Below are 18,080 nucleotides of genomic sequence, written 5' to 3'. Positions count from 1 at the left end.
AACGACTTCTCGAGCGTCAAATCCACAGTTTATCAAACCGTTGATGCCTAGAAAAAAGGTATGTTCCTTTACCAAGGAAATAATATTTTAAGAGTCTCACTTCATTATATGAGGTGAATGAACCCTCAGACAACGATGCACCCTTTGGTCTCCAATTTGGCACACCAAATGTGCCTGAAAGTTTCATTTCTGAAGGATCAAGGTTGAAAGACCTGCAGGATAATTTACAGATGACCAGTGGGGTAGACCCCTCACCTGAGCTAGATTTTGGTAGACCAGATGCTGGGGAACACGATGATGCTTCATATATGCTTCATATATTGCTTCATATATGCAGCTAATGTGATGGTATAATATATGGAGTGGAGTAGGCCTCCGTTAACATTTGAGCAGGATGATCTGACGGACATCCTGGATAAGGGTCCACAAATGGATCATATGCTTTTTTTCCATATTGCTCTCCGAAAAAGGATGGCAGCAAATTTGAAGATTCCAGAAACGGATCTGGCTGTGGATAAAAATCTGACCAAAAAATACAGCCATTCCAGTAGTGATCCCACTCCAGAGATCTGTCATGATGCCTACCCCCAGGCATCCGGACCAAGCCCATCATCCCCGGGAGCAGGCATCTACACATTTAATAAAACCTCGGCATCCCCGGCTAGGGGCTATCTGGGTTCAGTCCTGGTGCCTTAGGCGCCAGGCTCATAGTAGGAATCAGTCCTGGCGCCTAAGGCGCCAGGCTCATAGTCATTACTTACCTCAGGCAGACCATGCTGCAAATGACTCCAATCCATCATGAAGCCTGAAAGGGACTATTTTTGTAAAGGGACTATTTTTTACTCGGGTGTGGTTCTAGGGACCTCTTACCAGGGACTACTTTTGAGGCTATTTAAACCACACCCGACCAGCAACACACGCTTCGCGTTATTCTGCATCCAGCAGCGTAACACTCACCGTGCCTGCATCCAGTCTTCCGCCACGCCCGCCTTGAATCCGGAGCTCCTAAAACAAAGAGGAAAGAAAGGGACAAGGTTAGAAAACAAACTTATTTCTATTCCACACCTGATTCTGGATCCATCTTGTCTCCGGACCTGTAAAGAACATCATTTCTGCACGCGCCGCACCTCCAGCTGCAGCGCCGTGCCATACTCACCAGTCTTCACAGCATCCTTCGGGTCGGTGCTGCCTCCATCATTTCTTCGCTGAACTTCGGCACCTAGGAGACCAAAGAAAACCACAAGGTGAGCCGAGGGAACCCACAAATATAATTCTTACCACCATAGACTTACCTGATTTACCACCGGAGGCATCCTTTTGTGACTCTCCATATTTTCATGTGCCGCATCTGTAAAGAGAGACAAAACAACACGTTTTCCTCGTGCAACATTTACCGGACAGCGCCGGGTAATACTGACTCTTACCTGAGCGCCACCAGCTGCCACAAGAGCATCTTTTCACGAGCCAGCTGCAAAACAAGAAAGGAAGGGGGGGAACAAGAGTGAAAATCGGACATATTGAACTCTATGAACTTAATACTTACTGGTCCTCACCAGGATCCTCAGAGTCAATACTCTCGAACTCTCCTGAGCCTTCAAACCAGTGAAGTAACTCGAATCGACACGCCCCTGCAAATCCACGCAGGATGGAGAGCTCATCTTTCAAGAATATAAGGTGAGATTGCTGTGAGGGCATTTCGGAGGTGATTAGTTGGGGAGGACTGTGGGGGTGCCATCACTTGAATCCACAAGTGGCTAAATCCATCTCTCCATTTGCAGGAGAATATTTCGAATGGATTGTGTCCTCCCACGTATTCCTCATCTTGTGATAAATCGTTATCTCCAGCTTCGCTGCTTCGGAAAAAAAAATTCTCGCCAGAGGGCGCTGTGCTCGAGGTCGTGGCGTCGATTGTCCCTCAACGTACTCCGTACTCTGTCGACGTCACGATGGTATAAATAGCTCGAGCCGCGCCCGTTGTTTTAGTTCCGTTTTTCCGATCGCTTTGCGATCGAGAACGGCGCGCTTCTATTTTCTGTGAAGAAAATGTCATCATCTTCAAAACCTTCGACACCCAGAACTGGGTTTAAAAAGTGTGCAGATTGTGGATCTAAGATGTCGATCACCGATCCCCACCGGATTTGTCTCTGGTGTCTCGGTTCCAGTCACCGAACAAACGACTGCGGGTCCTGCCAATCGATGACCGAAGAAGCTCTTCGTGAGAGGAGGGGTAAACTGTCGGTGGGGAGGGAGGCCTCAAAAAAGGTTTTGTCAAAAAGACACAAGAAAGCGACTGATTCTAAGGAATCGGATCGCCATAGTCACTCGAAGAGATCTCGATCTAGGAGTAGATCGAGACACTCTTCGTCGTCATCGAAAAATATGAAGTGGAGACATAGATCTCCCTCATCATCTTCTTCTTCAGAGTCGACCAAATAAATTTGTTGTCCGACTAAATCGGATTCTCCCAGTAAGTGGGAAGAATTACGCAAAAAGATGATGGAGGTTTTCGAGAATGCGGCCTCGAGCCCCTCGAAAGAACCTCGAAAAAGCCATACCCCTAAAGTCGCTCCATTGGACGACAAAGGGAAGTCCAAGGCTACTATGGCCAAGACCAGTAGCGTTGAGGAATAAAAAAACCTTGAGCCGACGTAAAACCGTTGGAGAATCTTCGAGAGTCGAGCACCTCTCCAGTGCCGGCCAAGAAACACAAGCCGTCGAAGACTTCGACAACTTCGTCGACGCCCTCGACGTCGATAATTTCGACGCCAAAGCCAAATGCGTCATCGACGCCATTATCGAAGTCATCCTCGAAAACTTCGAGGGATTTGCCATTTCCTTCGAAGCAGATGGAAGAGGAAGAAAGGAGATTCACTCCGTTGCCCAGATCAGATTTTTTCAAATCTTATGTCAGCCATCTATGAAGAGTCTGCTTCAGAAGAAGACGAGGTTACACCTTTGGGAGTTACTTATGGTACAAGACAAGTTCCTGAGGAACTTATTGACCAGGAATCTAGAATGAGAGACCTGAGTGATACTCTACATTCTGCCAGTGGAGTTGACACATCCCCAGAATTAGAGTTTGCCAAACCTGATCGTGCAGAGCATGCAGAGACTGGGTACAGGGGTCTTATGACCAGGGTAGTTGAATATATGGGTTGGGGTAATACTTCACCCATTTTTTAACAAGATGACATGACGGATATTATCGTCAAGGGACCTCAGAAAGATCCTGTTCTCCCTTTTCACAGGGCCCTTCAAAGGACTGTGGAGAAAAACTGGGAGAAACCAGAAACTATTGCTGCTGCAGATAGCACTTTTCCAAGAAAATATAGACCAGCTGGAACGGATCCTGAATATTTAAATATACATCCGACTCCAGAGAGTTTAGTCATTCAGGCAGCATCTACTTCAAAACAAACTGCATATCCAACTATCCCTCCAGATAGAGAGGATAAAAAAATTGACGCCTGCGCACGTAAAGTTTTCACGTCAGGCAGTATGGCACTTAAGTCGGCAAATGTCACCTGTACCCTAGCCAGGTTTACCCATACCCTGTGGGACTGTATTTCGGCGGCGGCTGATCATATTCCGGAAGGCGAGGAAAGGGAAGGCTTCCTGAATATAGTCAAAGACGGGAAGGAGGCAATGGGGGAATGCCTCCAGTCTGTTCTGGATACTGCTGATACTATCAGCAGATCCATGGCTGTAAGCGTTGTGCTATGCAGATTTGCGTGGTTGAGAAAGTCGGGATTTGCACCGGACGTGCAAGCTAGACTCCTCAAAATGCCCTTTGATGGCTCGAGGCTCTTTGGTAGAAAGGCTGATGAAAGCCTAGAAAAACTTCAGACCTCGAAAGCGGCAGCTAAATCACTTAGCGCCTCTTTGCGCCAGCCTCTAAAACCCTATTCCGGCTCATCTTCCTGGAGGGGTCGTTCTTTTCGATACTACTACTCTTTTGGTAGAGGAAGAGGACAGGCTTCTCAAAGGGGCAAAAGAAACTTCCCTCGTGGAGCATGAGGAAGAGGTTCAAAATCAGCCTTAGGAGCGGCATCTGTACCCCCAGCCACTCCTGCAGCCGCCTCCAAATCCCTCTGAGACCTTGTTACGCAAAACACCAGTGGGAGGCAGGATCTCTCAACATCTGAAGGAATGGCGAGGCATTACCTCAGATGCTTGGGCACTGGAAACAGTAGCCCAAGGTTACTGTCTCCCCTTTCTAAAAAGGCCTCAGAATCATCCACCGGGAGCCAACTCCGCCAAAATTCCGGATCCGCTCCTGTTCCAGGAAATTTTAACCCTGCTAGAGAAAGGTGCCATAGAACTAGTACCTGTAGCGGAGAGGAACAGGGGTTGGTACTCCCTATATTTTCTCATCCCAAAAAAGGACGGAGGACTGAGACCCATCTTGGACTTGAGAAACTTGAACAAGTTCCTCAGGAAGGACAAGTTCAAGATGGTGACTCTTTCTCAGATCCTTCAGACTCTCCAACTCCAAGATTGGTTGGTATCATTGGACCTTCAGGATGCTTACTTTCATGTGCCAATCCATCCAAAGCACAGAAAGTACCTGAGGTTTGCGATTGGCAATTCTCATTATCAGTTTCGAGTTCTGCCATTCGGGTTGACCTCCGCCCGAGGGTTTTCACCAAACTGTTGGCGGTTGTGGCAGCAAGTCTCAGGAGAGGAGGTATTCACATATATCCCTACCTGGACGACTGGTTCATCAGAGCAAGTTCTCCAGAACAAGCTCAGGAACATCTTTCGATCACCTGCCACTTCCTCCACAAACTGGGCTTCTCCCTCAATTTCAAGAAGTCCCACATGATACCATCCCAGAAGCTCCAGTTTATCGGAGCAGTCTTGGACACTTCATCGGGAAAAGCCTCGCCTCCCGAAGTGAGAGCTCTCCACATCCAGCAGATGGTAACGAAGTTTCAGAATGCCCAACATCTAACGGCCTTCGATTTTCTCAGGTTGCTCGGCCTCATGGCATCCTGCATTTTCCTAGTACCAGAGGCCAGGTTCAGAATGAGATCCCTTCAATGGGCACTCAGAACTCAGTGGTCCCAGTTCTCAGGGAATATGTCGGATCTTCTGTAAGTCCCGAGCGCAGTTGCTCAATATCTTCTATGGTGGGCTTGCAACGACAACATTCTCAAGAGAGAGTCTTTTTGGCAACCATGGCCGGGTAGTGACGGACACCTCACTCACGGGGTGGGGAGCACACACCAACGATCTGACAATCAGCGGTCGTTGGTCTCCATCAGAGTCCAAACTACACATCAAACTATTAGAGCTGAGGGCAATCAGACTAGCTCTGAAGGCCTTTCTGCCCTCTGTACAGGGAAAGAATGTTGTGATAATGACGGATAATACAGTGGCCATGTACTATCTCAACAAGAGAGGAGGTGTAGGGTCACTGACACTGTGCAGAGAGGCAATGCAGCTCTGGTTCTGGGCAATACGAGAAGGAATCTCTCTATCGGCAATTCACCTAGCCGGAGAGAAGAACACGGCGGCAGACGCTCTGAGCTGGCAGAGCACGGTCTCTCACGAGTGGGAGCTGGCTCAGGAAGTCCTTCTGGAGATCTTTGCCCTTTGGGGAACCCCTCAAGTGGATCTGTTCGCCACCGCGATCAACCGGAAGTGCGATCAGTACTGCTCAAGGGAATTTCCTCAAAGAGGAGCTCTGGGAGACGCATTCGTAGTGGAGTGGAAGTTTCCACTGCTGTACGCGTTTCCCCCAGTCCCCGTGATTCCTCAAGTAATCAGGAGGTTGAGAAAGTTCAGGAAAACCATGATCCTAATTGCCCCGGATTGGGCCAGGAGAATGTGGTACCCGGACCTTCTAGACATGTCCATCTGCCCTCCAATACGTCTTCTGCAAAGAGAGGATCTTCTCTCGCAAGAGGAAGGTCGGGTTCTCCTTCCAGAGGTCAAGACACTCAACCTTCACGTATGGTTTCTGAGAGGTTGAGATACAAGGATTGGGATCTTCCGGAAGACGTAATGGAACTCTTGCTTTCGGCCAGAAGACCAGCAACAAAGTCTTTGTACCGATGTTGCTGGTATAGGTTTAGTAACTGGTGCAAAGACAAGGATGTGGACCCTTTTCAGTGTGGCACCCCAATGGTGCTTTCCTTTCTGCTACATCTAGCTAATCTGGGGCTCCAGATAGGAACAATCAAAGGATACCGTGCTGCGCTGTCCATTTTCAAGCGCTCCTTGTTTCATATTTCAAAATACCGATAATAATTCAATTCTTAAAGAGGCTCACTAATGTATACCCTCCAGTACCTTTTCATGTACCAACCTTGGACTTAAATTTAGTATTAAAATTCTTGACTTGCATACCTTTTGAGCCTCTGCACTCATGTCCATTGAGGCTTTTGACTCTAAAAACTGTCCTCCTTGTGGCCCTATCATCAGCCCGCAGGGTTAGCGAACTTCAGGCTCTCTCATGCAAATGACCATATACTATTTTTTATAAAGATAAGGTAGTCCTTAAAGTTAAACCTTCGTTTTTGCCAAAAGTAGTCTTGGACTTCCATTTGTCACAAAAAATAGTACTACCTACATTTGATCCTCCTCCTCATCTGGGCAAAGAAGAGGAGAGATTACACAGATTAGATCCCAAGAGGGCTCTTAGTTTTTACATCTCTAGGATGGCTAAATTGAGACAAGATGACCAACTGTTTGTGGGTTATACTGGTAAAAAATTAGGCTTATCTGTAACAAAACAGACCATTTCCCGCCGGATCATATTAGCCATAGTTGAATGCTACAGATTAGTGGGAAAGGAACCACCAGATGGGCTTCGTGCCCATTCTACAAGAGGAATGGCTACTTCTGCGGCTCTAAAGAGGGGAGTCCCGGCAGCGGACATTTGTGCAGCTGCAACCTGGAAAACAATGCATACTTTTGTTAAACATTATTGTTTGGACACTGCCTCCTTTAACGAGGGTTTATTTGCAAAGGCAGTTCTGCGTTCTGTCCACGAAAACTGAAATTGGTACTCCCACCTCCAAAAATTGATACTGCTATGGGAGCCTATCACAAGATAAGGCATACGTGGGAGGACACAATCCATTCGAAGAACAAGTTACTTACCAACTGTAACGTTCTTTCGTCTGGATGTTCCTCCCACGTATTCCTCATCGACCCTCTCATCCTACCCCACATTACAGTTTACGTTTTCTTACACTTTCCTCTCACGAAGTATGTATCAGTCATGGGACATGCCTGAGTGTTCCTCCTATATATATATATATATCATCGAAAAAACAGAACTGAAGCAACGGGCGTGGTTCGAGCTATTTATACCATCGGTGACGTCGACAGAGTACGGAGTAAGTCAAGGGACAATCGACGCCACGTCCTCGAGCACAGCGCCCTCTGCCGAGAACATTTTTTTCCTAAGCAGCGACGCTGGAGATAACGATTTATCACAAGATGAGCAATACGTGGGAGGAACATCCAGTCGAAAGAACGTTACAGTTGGTAAGTAACTTGTTCTTCTACGGGTTAAGCAGACAAGATTAGGAGGGCAGATCCAGTCAGTCATCGCTGCACTACGCATCACGTGGGTGGAGACCGCAGCTGTCCGGGTCCGACCGACGCCCCCGTGGGAGCCAGGTGAGCGTAACAGATCTGGTGGTACAAGCAGCTACCGCAACTTCAAAGCAGGCAGCTTACCCTACCATCCCTCTAGATAGGGATGACAAAAGAGTAGATGGATTGGCAAGGAAAGTATTTTCTGCAAGGATTATGGTACTCGCATCAGCCAACTCCACATGTGCCCACTCACTCTATTGGACTGCATTTCCATCGCATCAGATCACATTCCCGAGGGGGGAGAAATAAACTGATTCTTGGCCATATTAGAGACGGCAAAGAAGCCATGTCTGAGTCACTTCAGTCTAGTCTGGATTCTGCTGACAGCATCAGCAGAGCCATGGCTGTTAGCACCGTTATACGCATATTTACGAGGTTGAGGAAGTCGGGTTTTGCACCAGATGTGCAATCCGTACTCCTCAAAATGCCATTTGAATGGGTCTCACCTTTTTGGCAACAAGGCTGACGAGAGCCATGAGAAGTTGCTGACTTCAACAGCCGCAGCCAAATCGTTAGGTGCCGCTATTAGGCAGCCTCAGCCTTTTCGCCCTAGTGGACAGCCTTGGAGGGGTAGATTTTGTTGCTACTACTCTTCAGTTGGAAGAGCAAGAGAAATGGCTGGCAAAAGAGGTAAAAGAAGATTCCCTTGTGGAGGACGAGGGAGAGGTGCAAATCCAGCTCAAGCAGGGGCATCTTTACCATATGCTACTGCATCAGCCGCCTCAAAACCTCTCTGAGGCCTTGAGTCACAGTTCACTAGTGGGGCAGACTGTCTCAGCATCTAGAAGAATGGCAAGACATTCCTTCGGATGCTTGGGCATCGGAAACCATAGCCCACAGGTACTGTGTTCCTTTCATTCAGAGACCTCAGAGCAAGCCACCGGGGAGCCACTCTTTGAGGATTCCCGATCCGTTCCTTGTGCAGGAAATTTTAACCCTACTAGTGAGAGGCACTATAGAGCCAGTGCCTGTAACAGAGAGGAGCAAGGGATGGTATTCTCCTTATTTCCTAATACCCAAGGACGGAGGACTGAGACCCATCTTGGACTTGAGATACTTGAAAATGTTCCTCAAGAAGGACAAGTTCAAGATGGTCACACTTTCTCAGATCCTTCAGGCCCTCCAACCTCAGGATTGGATGGTGTCATTGGACCTTCAAGATGCTTAATTTCATGTGTCAATCCATCTAAAGCACAGAAAATACCTGTGGTTCGCCGTTGGCGGTTCTCATTATCAATTTCGAGTTCTGCCATTCGGGCTGACCTCCGCCCCAAGGGTTTTCACGAAACTGATGGCAGTGGTGGCAGCGAGACTCAGCAGAGTGGGGATTCACGTCCATTCCTACCTGGACGACTGGCTGGTCAGGGCGCATTCTCCCGAACAACTCCATCATCTCAACGTGACCTGCCACTCTCTTCACAGACTGAGCTTGTCCCTCAATTACAAGACGTCTCATATGGCACCTTCTCAAAAGCTCCAGTTCATAGTGGCTGTACTGGATATGTCCTTGAGAAAGAGCTGTCCTCCTGGGCTGAGGGCTTCAGACATTTTCTAGATGGTGAAGAAGTTTCAGAGTGCCCAGCATCTCCCGGCCTTCGATTTCTTTTTTTTTTTGTTTTGTTTTTTTTTTTTTTGAGGTTGCTCGGACTCATGGCATCTTGCATTTCTCCAGCATTGGATCTTTCATAGATTCAGGTGCTTGAATATTCCCTGTTGTCAGACTGGGAATCCTCTGTGATAAAAATATTTTTTTAACATACACACATTGCTACATAGCAATGCATGTATATCATTCTATTGTGTAGTCCCTCCACCTCACTTTGGTTGGGACCATAAAGGACCAATGAGGTGGCAGGGCTTAAGCTCCGCCCCCGGCAGCCATCTTCAGATTTTTCACCGCAGTCAAACAGACATAGGGAATCCTTAAGCTCTCTGAACTCTTCATTTATTTTTCTACTTTTTGTGTGGAATATATTTTTCAAAATATAGTACTTTGTTTCCCTGCTAAGGGGCTTTGGTCTCAGATAATTTTTGGGACAAATAGCTGTTGTTTTTGACCCAAAATCGTTGTGTACACCTCTTCAGAATGTCTGCATCTCAGGCTGTCGAGAAGCCTTCCCTGTCAGGGACTGCACAAGGTGCAAGAAGAAGTTAGTTTACATGAAGGACCCCCATGAACATTGCATTTGCTGCTTGTATCCGCATTACATTCAGAAATGCGATATTTGCAAGACCTTTTCCAACAAGACCCTTCAGGACACGCACAGAAGACTTCTTTTACATCTGGGAGCCAGCTCCTGTCCACTCCAGCATTCCATCTGAGAGGCAAACTTCGAAGAGAAGGTCCTCTTCAGTGGAAAGGAGTTCTTCTACCATTGCCAAAAGTAAGAGGAAGCTGGAGTTAATGCCTTTTCTACCTCCAATGGACTCCTCGAGCCAGAAGTCACATTTGTCAGCAAAATCTACCTCCAAAGGTAAGGAGGAGCTTGCAAAAAACAGGGGGGGGGCATTCGTCGACAGGGAAACCCTCCACGAGCGATGGGAAGGATAAGGGCCCGTCGTCGGCCAGACCGTCGACAGAACCGTCATCGACGACGATTACACATAAGACATTGTCTACGGCAAGATCCTCGTCATCGGATTTATCGTCCACGAAACAGTCATCGACGAAGGAAACACACCATTCGTCCACAAGGCACTCGTCCACGAAACGCTCGTCCACGGAGCACTCGTCGACAGGGGAGCGACCATCCAAAACACATTAGTCGAAGGAACACTCGTCGACGGGAGAGCGACCATCCAAAACACATTTGTCTACGGAATTACCATCGGCGGGACACTCGTCGACGAAGGTACCATTGACCACAACACCACCGGCGACGCCGCAAGTTCCTGCATCTACGGAGGAATTGGAGCCTGAGGCGCCTCCCGCTCACGCCATGGTGACAGTTTCCTTGAGGCTGCTGAAGCTGCTGAAACAATGGTAGCATAAGTTTCTCCTTTGGAGGACATGGCAGAGCTTCCTGATGTAATTCTCCTGGAGGCATTTTCAGATGCAGAAGTGGTGGAAGAACAACCTTGTCCTTCCCCTAAGCAACACAGCCCCCCTCGGCAGACTTCTACAGAAGAGGCCGACTATCCTCATGACCCGATACAGATGTTGTCCATACGGAGGATCATGGCGTCAAAGGGGAACAGAGCAGGCCGGCTGATTCCAAAGAACCGGAATCTCGTCGGAGAGACACATCTCCAATTCCAGGCACATCAAGAAGTTCACCTCATGGGAGTAGACCTCAAAAGAGAGCACAATTACCTGAGCCTGCTCGAAGGTCTAGGAGCAGGACTCACAGTTCTTCACCGACAAGGGTCCCATCACCACCATCATCGCATAGACCTCGATATCCGAATAGGGATCCAACAATGGTGCGGTCCTCCATTTCAGTGTCAGATTGGCAGGAGGATCCTTCTAGAGAATGCTCTGATCTAGAAGAAGGCGAGATTACACAGGAGCCTGACGCGGCCAGTGAGTGGGATGAGTACATCGTCGAGAAGCCCTGGAAGAGAGATTCCCCAGGTGATGCTTCACCTCCGGATGATCTCGTTTCTTTCCACACCATAATAGGCAAGGCTGCAGAATTGTTCAAAATTCAGGTTACATCAGAGGAAAAAAGAAATTGGTGCTTTGTGAGCACAGGGACAAATGCAGGAGGACGGTGACCACCATTCCTCTCCTCGACACCATCTGGGAGTCCGGATCCAAGATCTTGTCTACGCCCTTGTCTACTCCGGCTCTGTTGTCCAGACCAGAGAAGAAATATAAAGCACCCGAGTCTGCCCCGCTTTGTCCGAGAGGTCATACAAAACCGGACTCGGTTATCACAGTTGCAGCTAGGAAGAAGCTTCCAAATCCTGTTTCGCTGTTTTCAGTACCACCGATCAAGGACGGACGTAAGTGTCATGGGCGCTACTCCCGAGGTACCAGGACGGGCCCAGCGCCCTCGGAAGCAGACCCGTCTTCCACTACTCCGGACCCAGCAGACCCCTACAGGGGCCCTTTGGACCGTGTCCTGGCGCCTTTGGCGCCAGGCTCATGAAGGGTTTCAGTCCCGACGCCATAGGCGCCGGGCTCATATTGATAAACAGTGTAATAATGCTTGGGTGGACTTACCTGAGGCACACCATGCTGCATATTTACCCAGAACAATCCAGTCTGGTTGAAGTCCCCAGCCATCAGGGATGGGAGGAACTATTCCCTCCATTCAGGAACTCTTTTCTTACCTGGGTGGAACCGGTGGAAGAACACACACTGGAAGCACTTCTCTGCTATTTAAACCACGCCCGATGGAAAACACGTGCTTCACGTTATTCTGCAGCAGCAGCAGGACGCTCACCGAGTCGGCTCCTGCATTCCAGGTCCAGAGTCATCTTCCTGTGGATGAAGAAAGACACAGAACAATACTTACCAGATCCCGGAATCCAGTCACCGGCAAAACCTGCAAAGAATAAACATAAGGTTAGAAAAGTGCAACTCGCTCGCAGCCGCGCCCGCTTACCTGATCCATCCGTAATTGCAACGGAGCTAACAGCGGCCTTCTCTTCGGCAGCTTCTCTGCACCTGAAAGGCAAAGGACATTATTAGAGGTGCCATTAAAAGCGGCCAACGATCATTATACTTATGTGCATCGGCACGTACAGTGGCAACGGATATAAAGCCCGCAGCATCCCGGCACCTGAAATCTAGAAAAAGGACATTATTAGAGGTGCCATTAAAAGCGGCCAACGAACATTATACTTACGTGCATCGGCACGTGCAGCGGCAACGGAAAACTACGCCCACAGCATCCCGAGGCCTGAAACAAATGAAAAGGGACATTATTGAGGTGCCCATCTTTTAAAGCCTAAAGACTGCAGTATACTTACAGGCATCCGCTCGTGCAGTAACGGCGGCATCGCTCTTCGGCATCCCAGCACCAGTGCCACAACTAAGGCCGCAAAAGACTTGAGCCTCAACACTGAACTCATCCAGTGACGTAACTGGAATCCACGCACCCCTGCACCAGACGCAGGATGGAGAGCTCAGCATTTATACGCCTAAGGTGAGAGCTCGCCGAGACAAGTAGAAAGCTAGGCTGTGGGAGAAACTGGCGATTGGTGGGAGAAGGAATCCCATCAAACGGTGATTAACCCTTTTTCTTCCACCTGCAGAAAACTTACCCTGCAAGTCAGACATTCGATAAGAGGAAACCCAGTCCTGAGAGTCGTCCGAGCTCTACGCTTCTCAATTGAAGAAACAATAGCAGCCCAGCCGGGATCAGCACCTCCGTGGGAATCAGGTGAGCGTTACAGTAAGCTATAAGCCATGGGCAGGAAGGTATCAACTTCGGAGTCGCTTACCATCAGAGCGGTTAATGCGCTGGCCATGACTGCAAGATTTGATCGCGAGCTTTGGTTCTGCATGTACAAATTGGCTAAGCAGTTACCACCCGAGCTCCAGGAAGAGGCTAGATCGATAATCACCGATGGTGAAGAAACCTCGGATCATATGATCGACGCAGCGGTTGATGTGGCCGAATCAGGCTTCATACATGGCACAGTACTCAGAAGACAGGTCTGGATGAAGGCTACTAATTTCAGGCCTGAAGTCCAAGCGCAGATATTGGTCATGCCCTTTGATGGACAAGAGCTCTTCGGAAAGAACATAGCCAACCACCTGTAGGGAAGTAAGTCAGACACGGACACAGCCCGAGCCATCAGTTCTTTAAAGGAAAAGGATAAGGGCCGTCAGTGTTTTCGCCCCTTCAGAGGCTCATATTCTAAGTACAGAGGGTACGGCCACCCCTTTTATGGTCAGAAGGCGCAAAGTAGCTCGTACTAAGAGAGCAAGTATCAATCCTCCAACAGATACTCCCATAGAGGCAGGCGTGGCTCCGCCCATGGGAAGTCACAAATCAAACAAAACTGACTATCCGATTCTTTCCCCTCAACGTCATACTCCGGTGGGGGGGAAGGGTAAGCCATTTCTTCTAACGCTGGCAGTCAATTACATCGAACAAATGGGTGTTGCAGGTGATCCGAGAGAGTCACAATTTAGAATTTCAAGACCAACCTCTGTCCTTGCCTCCAACTTCACGCAGGGTGCATATGTTAAGGCAGGTCATGTCCGAAGTTCAAACACTGCTCCAGAAAGAAGCGGAAGAGCCGGTGCCGTACCCCCAGAGGGGAAAGAGTTTATACTCCTGCTTCTTCCTCCTCAAAAAGAAAAATGGTCAATGGAGACCCATCTTAGACCTGAGGGCACTCAACAAATATATAAAACGCATAACATATACCGATCCATCCAGCTCACAGGCAGCTCCTCAGGTTCACGGTAGGAGAGCTTCATTTTCAGTTTTGAGTGCTCCTGTTCGGGCTGAAATCGGCACCGAGAGTTTTCACAAAATGCTTGGCATCAGTAGCTGCAAAACTCAGGAGGACAGGAACGGAAGTCTTCCCATACTTGGACGACTGGTTGATAAAAGCATGTTTCGCCGCAAGGGCTCGCTCAGCAGTTTTAAGAACTATCAACCTTCTTAAAGAGTTAGGTTTCTCCATAAACAACACAAAGTCCTGCCCCGTTCACAGCAAGACAGCTCTCTTCTTGGGCGTCGAGTTCGATACCAGCATTCCCAGGCTGAGACCATCGGCAGAAAGGGTAGCAGCGATTCTACGCTCAACCTTGTGTTTCCTGGAGAGAGAGAGAGAGACAGCATCTGTACGCTCTTACAAATCCCTTCTGGGCATGATGTTCTTGTGCATATTCCTCATACCAAATTTCAGGCTTCACATGATACAGGTTCAGGAGGCCCTGGACCACCAATGGAAACAAGCTCTCGGATGTTGGGAGGACGTTGTCCAAATTCCATCGACGTTACACAAGGCTCTTCGATGGTGGAATGTTCAACAAAATCTTTTACAAAGGATGCTGTTTCAAGCACCAACATCGACCCTTCTGCTGAGGACGGACGTGTCATTATCAGGCTGGGGCGCTTACCTTGCGGACCTCCAAACTAAGGGCACTTGGTCGGCACAAGAGTCCCAACTCCACATCGATGTGTTAGAGCTCAGGGCCATAAGGTGGGCACTGAAGGCTTTACTGCTGCTGGTAGCTGGACAGTTACGGTCCAGACAGACAACTCAACCTCCATGCACTACACAAACAAGCAGGGAGGCACAAGGTCAGAGATCTTGTCACAAGAAGCACAACAGCTATGGACATGGGCCTTGCACCACGGAGGGCAGATCAAAGCGGAGCATCTTCCGGGAGTGGACAATGTCCTAGCGGACAAGCTAAGCAGAGAATACACGTTGTCTCACTAGTGCGAGCTGGACGAAAAGGAAACCCAACAGATTTTTGCCTTATGGGGCCATCCGCAGATCGATCTTTTTGCCACCAAGGACAACAAGAAGTGCTGAAGGTTCGCCTTGAGGTACCCGGAGTATCAATCACTGGGAGACGCTTTCTCAGTGGCTTGGACGGGAAAGTTCCTCTATGCCTTTCCCCCCATTCTCCAGCATGGGGTCTGGCATGGATTCACATGCTCATGAACATTCCCCGTCGTCAGGCTGGGAATCCTCGGTAAAGATAAAATCAGTTTCAGTTTCGTTTCTGAACTGTCTTACTACTAATAACCAATCACTGGTCTCTGGGTCATACTGCCCCCAGCCAATGACTGCCCTCTACCTAAGCCCCTCCTCTGGCAGCCATCTTCAGATTTTTACCGCGCGTTCAAGTGTTGGGAGTCCTTGTGCTATAGCTCTCGAGCTTTTACCGTGTTTTGCATTTTTTCAAAGCGTTTACTCATATATTCGGTCAATCGAGCCTCAAACTACACCGATTCTACTTCCAATCAATGAGGACTTGTTTCAGATGTTTTCTACGCCCCTCAAGGGCGAATTTACATTGAGTTTTCACTTCTTGGAGGATTCCGGAAGATCTTTGAGGCCTACCCCGCGTGGCCATGGCCCAGTATAAAGGAAACATAACGCCTGTTGGATCCATGCTGTTCAGAAGCTGCCCGGGATGTGGATTGCAGAATGTCTTCAAGGAAGATGAGCACTCCCGGTGTCTCTAGTGCCTTCATAACGACAAATCCATATAGAGAAGGACTGTGCGTTTTGTAAGAGCATGTCCGAATGGACAATGAAGGATCGTCGCGTTTGACTCACCAACTGACTGCAGGAGAAGAGCCCAGCAGCAGGTGAGAAGAAGAAGTAGTCTGAGCGGTCTTCTAAGACCATTGCGGGCGCTCCGGCGATGGGGGCCCAACAAAAGGCAAAGCACTGCGAATCTGCGGGCACCGGGAGCACCGAAGGTTTGGGCTCCTTGGCTCCCAGGCAGGGCGCCATGTCACCGACACCATCAACCACGAGCCAACGCTCTGGCTCAGTGAAGCGGAAGTCAGAGAACCCGGGTAAGCTTCGGGAAAAGCCCCGGTCGATCCCGACGGCGACAGCCGAGGGAGAGTGAGGCAGCAACCCTCCCTCCAAGGTCAAGGCCTCAGGCGCGCCCAAGGTCGCAAAGGCCCCGATTCACCCTGCTAAGGCCTCGATCCATGGAGTCGTGGTGGCCCTGGCGAAGCCTGTGGAGGCTACTCCAGTGGAGACGACTGCCGGGCCTAGAGTTTCCCTGCCACCACAGAGGGAATCATCTTTTCAGCCGATCGAGATGACCCCTTGAAGCCCTAGGAAGAGAAAGAAGTGGGGGGCACCGGAGCCATAACTGAAAGAGATACCACCTTCGAAGATGAGCTGGCTAGCATTGCAAAGATCCTGGACAAGAAGTTCGAGGGAGTCCGGTTTTACAGGAGGGATCCTGACGAGGCGGATGTAGAAAGCAACGGTGGAGCCGATGAGGAGCCGCGGGCTGTGGAGGAGACGGAGGACCCCACTCCCCAGCCGTCGCTCCCGTCGCAACCGATGCCAAACCCACAGGACAACTCAGGAGCAATCTTGATGGCTATCCACACCCTGTGTACGGAGATAAGGACAAGGTTGCCCTTACCCCCAGCGGACGATCCAGCGGCGCCTGGACCGTCGGGAAGCCCACCGATCAAGAGGAGGCAAATCCATCCTCCCCCCTCCTTTCCAGCATTAACCTCCTTCCCCTCCACAGAGGGATGAGACGGGAATGGAAACGACAGGAACGGACGGCGACGGTGGTGACGACAGGATGGATCTCCCATCACCCCCTGCCTGGCCCCCCCACCCCCTCCCGACGAAATTGGCTCTTTTTACGCCATGATCGCCAGGGCATCGGACCTTTTCCAGAAGAAGGTGGGTTTCCTCTACCAACGACGGGAGGCCAAGAGGAAGACCATCCTCTCAGTACCGTTACTGGACGACATCTGGGACGAAGGACTGTGTCTGCTCAAGAACCCATCCATGGCTCCTGCAAAGAGGGACCGGAATGAGAAGAAGTACTGGGTCCCGGATTCCGCCCCTATGTGCCTTAGAGCTCAGCCTTCCCCGGATTCAGTGGTCTCCGCAGCGGCCAAGAAGAAATTGGCTGAGGCGACGAGATCAACTTCCACTTCCCCACCTGACGGTGAGGGGAAGAAGCTGGACGACATTGGGACGACAATCGTGGCGCGCTGCGACAGGGAGCTGTAGTTTAAGATCGCTCCCCTCCTGGATTTACGGACGGACGACAAGAGGGCGGCGGCCATTGAAATCGTAAAGGAAGGCTAAGTGGCTTTGAACCACGCCATCACGGTGGCCACGGACATCGCCGACACCAGGTTTCGACAGATGGGCACCGGCGTTTGCCTTCACCAATGCGGTTGGCTCAAGGCTGCTGACTTCCGTCAGGACGTTCAGACCAGAGTACTGGACATGCCCTTCGACGGGAACAACCTGTTTGGCAAGGCAGTGGACGAGTCACTGCAGGCCATCAAGGCGGACACCGAGACCTCCCGGGCGTTGGGTTCTCTCCATCAACGACGGCCGTCCTTTTGGACCCCTGGAGGCAAGTCTCAAGGTGCCACCAAAGGATTTGGTGGCGGTTCCTCGTTGTCCCCTCATCATTGCAAGAGGCCTACAGAGGGCGCAGCAAGGTCAGAGGTCATCGTCGCCAAGGCGGCAAGCCTTGGCGAAGCAAGATTCAACCGGCTGTGACGTCGGTGCCCTCACCCAAGCACCCTGGTGGGAGGCCAGCTGGCGAAAATTGTCAGCGCGTGGGAGTCCATCTCCACTGACCGTTGGGTGCTGGACGCGCTGGCCCTCGGGCACACTCTGGAATTACAAGGAAAGTGTCCCTGTATACCACCTGTGGCCAGGAAGGAAAACCATGTGCCACAGCTACTTCTGGAGGTACAAGCAATGCTGAAAAAGGGCGCGATAGAACTCGTCCCGAAGAGGCTCCGGGGCACTGGAGTATACTCGCGGTACTTCCTCGTCCGAAAGACCACCGGCGGTTGGCGACCCATTCT

The 18,080-nt window shown here is 50.0% G+C and overlaps 1 protein-coding gene across 1 annotated transcript in view; it reads left to right on the top strand.

Moving 5' to 3' along the window:
• AR (androgen receptor) overlaps window positions 1–18,080 on the top strand; it is a 1,337,360-nt gene that overhangs the window by 643,007 nt on the left and 676,273 nt on the right. The gene's annotated exons all lie outside the window — the stretch shown is intronic.

Source organism: Ambystoma mexicanum, chromosome 5p, assembly GCF_040938575.1.
Source record: "Ambystoma mexicanum isolate Mex_15411 chromosome 5p, UKY_AmexF1_1, whole genome shotgun sequence".
In the NCBI taxonomy this organism is placed as follows: domain Eukaryota; kingdom Metazoa; phylum Chordata; class Amphibia; order Caudata; family Ambystomatidae; genus Ambystoma; species Ambystoma mexicanum.
Note: the sequence above shows the minus strand (reverse complement) of the source record. Positions and strands in the feature narration are given on the sequence as shown.